Source organism: Glossina fuscipes, unplaced genomic scaffold (assembly GCF_014805625.2).
Source record: "Glossina fuscipes isolate IAEA_lab_2018 unplaced genomic scaffold, Yale_Gfus_2 177, whole genome shotgun sequence".
NCBI classification, from domain to species: Eukaryota; Metazoa; Arthropoda; class Insecta; order Diptera; family Glossinidae; genus Glossina; species Glossina fuscipes.
This window is the reverse complement of record NW_023998520.1, coordinates 278,918-287,971: the sequence shown is the minus strand read 5'-3', so window position 1 is coordinate 287,971 and position 9,054 is coordinate 278,918. Positions and strand designations below refer to the sequence as shown.

Sequence of the window (9,054 nt, the reverse complement as noted above, 5' to 3'; positions counted from 1 at the left end):
CAACGAAGACTGGCCTTTTCAATAATTCTTTACTATTACCTTTCAATATGGCTTTTGTAGCTTGAATAATTGGCGGATATTGTATAAAAGCACAGCCCGCCAATCTACTGTCAGCACGTTTGAAAAGATTTATTTCCTCGATTTCACCCCATTGCCCAAAACGTATACGTAAGTCCCGGTTAGTTGCTGTATACTTTATAATAATACAATCGTAATAGAAAGCAAATAAAAATGTTACATTCCACTGTAAATGAGCGAACTTCGAATTCTGGCAAATTAAAGGAGAAGTAAATGAGCGAATTTCGAATTGTGGCAAATTAAGGGAGAAGTGAACGAGCGAACTTCGAATTCTGGCAATTTAAAGGAGAAGTAAAGAGGAAAAACCAGCAGATATGATAAAGGCAATCAGTTGCTTGAGATGTGTACAATTGCTATTTTTACTTACGATTTTGAATACTTTCTTGACTTTGCAAGAAAGAAAACTTTTTTTTGCAGCACTAAAAAACGAAAAATAAATATTTGAACAACACCTGAAAGTCAGAGACATCTGTAGTATTTTTCTGTTCTTAAACAAATTCGGTCGGGCTCTTTGAATTATTCTCAATAAGAAATTTGGCAAGCGCTAAAACAAGTGATTCAAATTGAAAAGTTACCAAAAAATAAGCAAGATAATATTAATAGAAAAGTAAAATTATAAATATTAAAAAAGAATTAAATTGTACAAATATTCTTTAAGTAACAAAGTGTTCAAAAAAATAAAGCATTAAAAATTTTTACTGTGTTAAATAAAGACATCGTAAGAAATTAATAGTAAGTACATTTTATTCATGCATATATTTTTATTTGTTAACAAACAGATCCATCTGAGGTGCACAAGTTTCCCTGGGAATCTCATTGGTGTTTCCTTATGAAATAGCCTTCCTAGAATAGAATCAATAAATTGAAGTTATATTCATATTCGCGACATACAACAAAAAGTATGTGCGCCACCATATTAATGATTACATATTCGCTAGAATAAATTAGCATTTGTTTTTTTTTTGGACTCATCTTCAGATTTTTTTTTTATCAGACTCATCTGCGGCGATTAAGGCAGCAATTTAGTTGTTGGTGTGAAACTCCCGCAAACTCATCGACTAACTTCCTTCGGTGTCAAACGAAACTAAATATAAATCTTGAAAATTTCGAATGCACTGCCTCCTTAAAAACTTTCCAGACATTCTTACAGGTGTTAGCGTATTGTGCATATATTATAAAGTTAAAATAATCTTAATGCTTAAGTCACATACTCTTAGAAACGCATGTGTTATGTAATCAAACACATCTATTTTTGCAGCGTAAGAAAAAAATGTTTGACTTTTTCAATGTTATCCTGCTAACAAAAACTGAATCCATTTAATTAAAATAAAAGACAATGAGCAAATTAATGAAACCAAAATTTATTCCTTTTTTTTTCTTCGCATAATTTATGATAAAAATCAATAAACATTGCAAAAGCAATTATTTGAGACTTTTAAACTTTGCTAATGAGGCTGCTGCAAATTTTATGTTGTAATAAACATTTTAATAGAAAATTGGTGATCAACTAATGGGTAGGCATAATTTCATATACAATTAATTCGGAAATCCGAGAGCCAACTAATAAAAGAAAAATGGTTTTCATTGGCGTAGAAAGGAGTTTTCGTGGTTTAATGTGCTTTATAACACAGTGGAGTAAAATAAGAATAGAACTAAGAGTAAGATAAGAATTGGACTAAGAGTAGGACAAGAGTAAGATAAGAGTAGCACTAATGAGTAAGTCAGAAAATAAAACGATGAATATTAAAACGGATAACCAAAATAAATGTCTTGTAACAAATTCGTGGGCAGCTGAGCTACACCAGCCCCAGAGAACGGGCGAGTTATGCCCTCACAGTATATATGTCGTCCTAATTTATTCCTTTTTGTTTTGTAAACGCAACTGGTCTAGCTAGACAAAATAAATTACAGCCCCACCTCAACACTAACGCATTATATAACTATATCTTTCGATTTTTCTTTTTTAAACCGACTCATATTAAAAATTCTTGGCTGTTTTCCGGTAACTAATCATCCACTCAACTGTTCTCCTTGCTGTCTAACTCGCTAAGCCTCTCGTTCAAACCAATCAACTTCTCTCTTTTTTTGCACCTTTCGCTTTCGAGAGTTTGTGTGGGTATTGTAATAATATTGATATAGTATCGTGTGTTTAGATTATCTGTTTAATATTTGTTTACGGGAAGATTCCCTATGAATCCTTCCCAAATTGTAATGAATGTAGTTTAGCAGTTTAGCCCTATGCTGCTCGGCTGCAGTATGCCAAGTCTATCTATCAGCCAAAGAGTCTCGGCATAAGACGGTCACTAATCTTAATGGTTCAGGCGAATTGAACGCCTTGTGTTCTTAGCGAGTAAAACGCTTGGTTGAGTTGCTTTATGAGAACTCTGATGAGAACTGATTTTCTTTATTTTCTTACGCACTATTTATACTACATTTTTACACTAAACTATTCTTATCTTATTCTAAACAGGATTGTAATTGCTTACTAAATTATCCTTAGCACACACTACATTATTCTTATATAAACAGAATTATCACTGTTTACATGCGAAGTGAAGTGTGACATTTTATTTTATCAAAAGGGTTATGCTGAAGTGGCATAATTTTGTCACACTTTAAGTGGATGCATACGATAGTATGCGATTACACTACAGTATATATACACAGACTTTTTCCTATTTCTTTTTATAATTCTTCCTTTAGCTATAAGAAATTTTTAGCTAAGGAAAAGCATTATAGAAAAGAACTTATAAGCGACATTCCGCTATCTCACTATTATTTATGTTATTTGCCTTTGAAGATGATCAATGGCTAACACAGAGCGAAGGAAACTCGCGGACGTCCAGCTGCCATGTAATCTTTCTAAAAAGTTGTGATGGAACTATTTCTCCAAACTTGCGGAAAGTAATGATTTATTAGATCATTGTTAATTACGCATGCGAGAAGAATAAAATAATTCAGAGCAGTTCCATGCGAATAAATTACTCTTTCGTGCTTTTTTCCTTATTTTGTAGCAAAGGAAGTTAATTCTTGTAAACTTCCGGATGAGTACATAATGTGTATATGATGGTACCAGGGTATGTTCTTACGTTCGCGTTTATTGGAATCAAACGTATAATGATGGTACCGTGTTATTTGCGCGGTTTATTTGATCGACAAAATGGGTTTTTGGAGCCTAATTGGTCGATAGTAGCCGACCAGATGATACATCAGGTCATATCAACTTTTTTCTATTTTTCTGGAAGAGAACTCAAAATATAACGATTAATTGTGTGTTAACAAGAGACGAATTTTGTTGTTAAAAATGTGAAATATAAATTACAATTCTTATAAACTAACTCAGAGTTATTTTGCAGTAAATGAATGTGTAAATTGATGCACTTGCATTTTTTGCATTTGTTTATTCCAGAAATATGAACGACTTGAAGCGTGCCATGAAAATGCAACATAAGCAAATTAATGTAAACAACGACGACATACTTGAAGGTCTGGATTACGTAATTTGTGATATCATTGTCTATGGTCAGTTATGCTAAAGCAGACCCACACAGAGACATGCAAATGCAAGTGCATGAATAATGCCAAATTAATGAATGCGCATTCAACCAAACTTGAATGTGCAAAGCAAGAGCAAACATTAAATGACAATATGTATTTAAATTAAAAACAAATACAGGATTGAAGAAATATGAATAAACTAAGATATATTTAAAACCAAACATTCGCCCCCGCGTTGACCAATCGGTCAACTAACTGGTTGCCCATGCCTTATTAGACCTGGACTATGAAGAGATATTGTATTTCTGACACATACAGCAGTTGCTTGGGTGAATGATGACGATGCATAGATCCATTGGTTATTGTGTGCTAAAGTCATCCACGTTACATTTTTTGTGGGCCCTTTGAGCGGGCAATTTGGCAAAGTGAGGTTGTTGGATAGGTTAATTTCACATTTACATTTCTCAGCATTGAAGTTATACTGGAGTCGAACATTACGGCATATGAACGAGTCTTGTGCTAAGATGTCGCAAGAGTCGAGCTGAGAGGGTGAAACCAAAAAATAGCGCTTTCTATTGATGTTTATAGCCAGTAGAGAGCTACAAAACTGAATGGCTACCACGGTGTCGTTTACGTAGTTGGGAACAGGGGCTAATTTATAAATTTTGAATTTATCGTGATTGATTAAAGCCAATGTTATGTTGAATAACACGTGACAGCGAGTGAACCCACCTTTGATCTTCATTAATTCATAAAGTTCCCAGAGATCGTCCTCTGATGCAGGTAACTCCAATTATTGAGGCAAGTGACCCTTGATCTGCCTAATCTCAGTTTCGACTTGTGCTGGCGTTAATAATAATGGGTTGATTTTTCCATGGTGGGTATCAGTCAGTGCATCCAGAATACATTGTATTCTTTGCAATCTATTGGCTAGGAGTGTTAACTGCATAATGCCCAAATTGAAGAGTTGGGTCAAATTGACTTGATATAGCTCGTCATGAAGTACCTGTTCACCCTTGTAGATTTTGTTGATTTCAAGTTGCAGATCATCGAAGTTCGACTTCGTGGAGGCCAGTCCTTGTTTTATAAGATTTGCTGTTGAATTGACGACTGATGTTTGATCCCTTAATAACTTTAGTATGAATGAATAGCTCTCTTGTAATTTAGTGATTGTTGTTGACATTCTTTCTGCATGTTCGGAGCCAAGTAGACCGAATAATGAGTATGCGACGTTTCCAATGAAGTCTATTGCACCTCGTTTCTTTCGTGATCTGTGAAGTATTCTGAAAATGCTCTACGTACTGGGCGTTTAAGAATTCCATATGAGGTTTTTACATCGGCAACTTGAATAGATCCATCATTTCCTGAATATACTTTTACAACTCGTCCTAACGGCCATTTCATGGTACGAATGTTGTCTTGTTTGATGATGACCATATCTCCTGGCTTGATGTTTGGAGATGATTTCTTCCATTTATGTCTTTGCTGTAATTCGTGAAGATATCCATTGGACCACCTTTTCTAGAATTCGTGTTTGACTTGAGAAAAAAGTTCCCATCTTAACAGAAGTGATAGTTTCCTGGAGCTAGCTTCAGTGTCAACTTTAATTTTTACAATAACAGACCCGTATTAACTAAAAAAACAATGTAATTTCTATCGTAAAATATATTGGAAACTTGTATGATATCTGTTTAATCCTCTGAGTAAGGAGTATTTGTGTTAATTATTGAGAATTTTTGCAAAGATGATTTAATTTTAGAGAAATTAAAGTAGTAGTTAATTAAAGTAATTAAAGAGAATATTGCCTGATCACCATGCACATATGCATACACATGCAAACGTGTATAAAATGTACAATATTTTAATATCTAAACAAACAATGAAAAATAATGGCATGAATGGATATTCGGAAAACGCATGATCATATGCGTATTGCCGAGCTGCAGATGCAGTGCTTGATCCTTCGAAGGGTTTACGTTGGTCATGTCCCGATTGTAGGAAGCGGGATATTGACTTTAAAAGGTTGTTCACGGAGACAAAGATTAGGTCCTCTGAGCTAAGTAAAAGTCTCGTTGCTTTGTGCGGGAAGTGTGAGAAAGTCCAGTCGATATTCAATGAGTGTCGTCATCTAGAGCGCTTATCTTTTCAACCAGCCTGTACAAAACCAACTCGTAATGCAGCGTGTGGTACTTCACCTCCGACTTCGACGCAATCTGATTCGTCGACTCAAGTCAGTGCTCATCATTGCCTACGAATAACGTTTGGGTTTTCACTATCGTTGAATTGACCGCTAATAAAAAAGTTTCAAATAAGTTGGAAAGCCCTCCTCGTTCTAGCTATGCTGAAGTGTCAAGGCTGCCTCCTCCCATTCACGCTGCTCTGTGTACATCCCCAATAACTGTTAATAAAAATACAAATCCGCCTCTTTCCCTGAAGGTTCGCGGGTGTCTGCTATCTGGGCACTATACTGGGCACGTCGCACAAGCTGCACGTGCAAATGTGACACCTCCTCTATATTCCCGCCAACACAAAACTCTCTACCTGCAAATCCTAATCATTGTGATGTGGCTGAAAAGTTTAAATCTACTGACATAGTCGTAGCGTTGGGGGATTTCAATTCGCCACGACGAACCAATCGCAATTATAAAAAGGAAAGATATGCCTAAGTGAACATGAACAATGTTAACATGAAAGTTGATTATAACGTTGCTAAACCAAATCAATGTGAATCCGGTGTGCTGTTATAGTATCGAAGACTTGGACGTGCAGGATTATTTAGCATAAATAAGCTGGTAAATTCAAATCAATTAACTAATGTGGATACTACGTCGCAAATTGGATTTTATGAAAACAAGCAGTGTCGAGTTTAACAACAGTCGAATTAAAATTAAAAGAGCCTGGATAGACCAAGGTATTTTGTAAGTTTTGCTGATGATTATAGTCATAATTATAGAAAAGGCATAATTGAAGTAGGGTTACCCAAAATGATGTGATGTTAAGCTATATTAGCTGCTGTCTACGTTTAAATCGTTGACTATGTACTTCTAGTGAAGGTGATAGAATTCCTGTTGAAATTTGAATAAAAATCATAGTTAAGTAAACTCTGATTTTTTCGTTGCAAAGCTTATGTCCGGATCGCTCGTCAACACAGAAAACAGTTCGATGCACAAGGCAAGAAACTGATAGTGGTTGGCCAGACTCGAAATGGTTATCCTTTATGGGATTATGAAAGCCAGAAAATTACGATTGCTAGAGGTCTAATTGTTTAAAAAAAAAATTTTTTTTGGGGTTCAGAGTCAAAGGGTCATATTTCTAATAATGAGAATACTGGAAATATGGATATTACTAATCAGGATGTTTTTAATATTACTAATCAGGATGCTGACGCTGAGGTTGATGCTTTGTCTCATATTCAGGAGGCTATTGAGAAGTGAATTACCTTGAGGTTTACAATACAAATTGAAAGAATTCTACAAAGTGGTCGTAAATGGCTGAATTTTGCGAAGAAAAGCGAAATCTGGCAATTAAAATAAATTCTCTCGACATAGTGCGGTCAATCGTTTACGAAGTGGATATGATGCTCATGAAAATGAAAATCAAAAAGCTAAAAGAAGAAGACGGAGTACAACAAAGCTAAGCCCAAGCAACAAAATTGTAAAAGAACATTTCAAAAACAAAGTGATTGAATTGTCACAGCGATTGCAAAAAAGCGGAAAAAAAGAATCAGCTGTAAAAAATTAGTTGGAAGAAAGTAATGCGGAAAAGGAATGGCGCCTGAAATGGTTTGGAATTATAAACGCTACTCACGAATATCATTTCGTCGAAATTTAATGCGTCGCAAAGAATTAAGTAAGGAGTTGCGTACTAAAGAGAATATCATAACGGAAGGACAAGATCCGGAATGTGAAAAGTTTAGCTATCAAACCGACCATTTGGAAGAAATTAATGATTCACAAGCTGAAGTGAACAAACTTTTCGCCACAAGCAATACTGCAGATCGTAACGTGTATGGTAATGCGAATAATATGTTATTGGAACTAACCAATGGCAATGTTATTGGGGATGGTAATGCTCTAGACAAAGCTTTACGTTCTGTGATGCAGAATAAATGGCCTTTGCTTTGTCCTCGGTAGAAACAGTATGGTTAAACGGTTTGCTCGAAGATTTAAAATTAAATACTGAGTCAATTAAGATATATGAAGATAACAAAAGATGTGTGGCATGTAACCTGGCAAGCAAACGAGCTAAACATACTGACCTTCAATACCATTTCGTAAAAGACATCACATCTTCTGGCAATATTCAACTTGAAACTCTACCAACTGCAGAATTCAAAAGACTGTCTGACCTTTATGTTTAATTTCTTAAAAAAGAAATCTTACTTTTCCTTTTTACAAATACGTGGTTTCAAACCACACAGTAAATGCATAAACAAAAGTTTACATTATATAAGCACATGGAAGGTGATAATATATAAACGTACAAAAGGTTACACAGTATAAACAACCAAACTCTGCAGGAGGAATGTTTCTAACTCAATTTCTTGGGGATTCTTCCAATGAACTTTAGAAGGAAGATTGACATCTAACGTCATATTCAAATGAAATCCAACTGGTCGCTTTATGGCTCATTTTTAGGTTTTATTTGTCTCGTTGCGGAGTCTGATACGTCTTTTCATATCAGTTGAAAGCCAAGGCGGCTTGGAAGGATTAGCACGTCTTCGTTCGTATGTAACCATTAAATAACAAACAGATAGCACGTTAAACATGATAGTAAGTCGTTAAAGTCGGCAACGTCCAGAACATTGCTCCAGAAAATTTGAGGGAAGGCACATATTAATCGTTCCATCTCAATTGACCTAAAGGTTTTGTAACTAAAGGATGATCGTTTGCGAGTGATAAAATTGACATCTATATTCATAGTAATAACTAACATCTCGAATATTCTAGTGAGAGGGAGTTGGTCACAGTGCATTACTAAAAAAATATCAGAAACAAAAATCAGGTCTAAAAAGGCGGGTAGCGGGATGCAGGAGTTAACTACACAATTGCTGCGCACGCGGTACTTAAAGTACAAGTCAACTTTAAAGTCGCTAGAGAGTATAATGTTTCCGCAGGAAAATGTAACCTCGTCCAAGGCCCGGAAGATGTCCTCCACACAGTTACATCTGTGTGGATAATACACACATACATAATAAAAAATGTCGAGTTATTATCACTAATCTCAAGGACAAGATACTCAGCTACACCGTCGTTTTGGGACTTTAATTAATTCTTGTAGTTTAAACATCCTCTAACATTGTTACGAAAATCGCACACTTGATTATTTAAATTCTCATGAAAACTAGTCAATTTTCCAAAAACGCAATTTCCAAAACAGAAAAAACCAAACATACAATCATGACGCGTTACCTGTCTCAAACAATTGGCGGCTCGTAAAAAGATTAACAACGTTTCGCAGCAATTTGGCGAAAAAGAG

The 9,054-nt window shown here is 35.3% G+C and overlaps 1 pseudogene; it reads right to left on the bottom strand.

Annotated features, from left to right (window-relative positions):
* Nucleotides 1–4,759, bottom strand: part of LOC119641781 — a 44,635-nt pseudogene extending 39,876 nt beyond the window's left edge.
* Nucleotides 4,760–9,054: the final 4,295 nt, after the last annotated feature.